Raw genomic sequence first — 1,987 nt, 5'->3', positions numbered from 1 at the left:
GAGTAGAAAATATCGGTATCGAATGCCAAAAGTATCGATATGGTATCGTATCGTATCGAAATTCGTGTCCCTACTTATTCATCCGATTCTGCATCTTTGCGGCAAGCACATGCATTTCAATTTGTCCTTATCGGCTAGTTATCGGCAAATCGTAGAAGATCCAGAAACGGATGAGTACGACACTTTCCTTTATAATCGAGTGCGATTGGATATAGCCGCTGTTCTCGATATGTTGTTACAGTTGCACGGCTATACTCAATCCCGACTCTTGCGTCCTTGTTCGCGCACTCTGGGCAACTCAAGTGCGAGATGCGGTAACCAATCTGAGTGGAGCCTTGGATCACGGCAGAATGAGAGGGAGCGTCGGTGGGGCGTCTCCGACTTAGCGAGAACAGCGAACAAGGTCAAGCTGGTGCCCATACCAGTGGTGGCATATCTTTAACTTCGGGAATATTACCCGTGGGAATTTTAACTGGAAATACTATTAATAACAACGAAGAAGCAACTGAAGTTCATAGTGGTATAACAACTTCAATTAGGAATATAACACCGATATTAAACAAGGAGGAATTAAGCAAACCTGCTGATCATAGAAATGTCCCAGTGCCTGAGTCATCAACAATGGCATCGTCTAATAGTCAACAGCAAAAATCTTCAGTAAATATTCTTGAAAACGACATTAGTGATATAAGTGGTCATGTTAGTACTATATCTCCTGATTCTCAATTACATACGAATCAGCAGGGTCCACCACATCATCAACGACAACATATCCAACAGCATAATATGCAGGCGAACATAAGCAATTCTTCCCTGATATTACTCCAGCCAAGTACCGAGCCTCCAAGCAATAATAATAACAATACGAATGGGGCCACCAGTGGTGGTTCGGCCAATAATAGCCTCACAGGATACTCCACGATTTTGCCAAGTTTTAACCATTATTCGACAGGCAAGTGTATATCCTGATTGAACTATTGTATGAACATATATTCTGTATCTAACCTAACCATACACCCGTTGTCAGTATAAGCACATAGATTTGCTATTAAATAATAAACTATTTTGCACAGTTGCAGTATTTTGTAATGTTCACATCTTAAAATCATAACACGTACGCTTCATTAGATTTAAAAATATTTTTTTTTATTATTTACAGTAATGAGCACTTTTGAAAATGTAGGATGTTGTTGGTATAAAAAGCCGTCAGTAATAATTTGGTTAGTCACGAATCTGTTGTCCCAAAAGTAGCACAGAACTAAGCAACACTCTAAAAAATCTGTTTAAAATTCCACAATAAATCGAGTATATTTTTGTTTATTTTTTAAATTTTTTGGTAAATTTAAACGATGAATATGTATTTTTCTCGTTTACACATTTCCGTCTGTAAAAATCCTTTTTGTTAGCGGTTTACCCAATTCTACGGGTGAAATCAAACAGCATATGTGTATTTTGTAGCTTGTACACACTTTCGTAGTAAATTTACGCACACCACGGCAGCAATATTACACTCTAAAAAGTCCGAAATTTAAACAAACTATTCGTTGAATAATCGAGCATGTAATTTCGAGAATAATAAGGTAGGAAATCAGTAACCTACCTTTTAGCTAAGAAATCTGCAAAAATTTATTTTAGAGTGTATTTTTTGTATTAGAACCTCAGTAACCTACCTTTTAGCTAAGAAATCTGCAAAAATTTTTTTTAGAGTGTATTTTTTGTATTAGAATTAGTAGGAAAGAAAAACTCAGCACATTTATCTACTAACTTACTTAATACTAGTCGTGATTCAGTCTCAAATTGACATAGAAACGCTCGCTAGTCGCGACTGCTTATTATTGCGACATGTTCCTTTGTTTTAAACATATGTAGTAGGTTCCATAATTGTGAAAAATGTTCCCTTTCTTTATCAAAAACTACTTAGAGGTCTCTCAAAGTGCTCAGAGTTTCGCATTTATTTTATGTATATGGGGAAAAACAGTTTTCGTAT

The sequence above is a fragment of the Rhagoletis pomonella genome, unplaced genomic scaffold (genome assembly GCF_013731165.1).
Source record: "Rhagoletis pomonella isolate Grant_MI unplaced genomic scaffold, Rhpom_1.0 Rhpom_scaffold_00009, whole genome shotgun sequence".
Lineage (NCBI taxonomy): Eukaryota > Metazoa > Arthropoda > Insecta > Diptera > Tephritidae > Rhagoletis > Rhagoletis pomonella.
Note: the sequence above shows the minus strand (reverse complement) of the source record.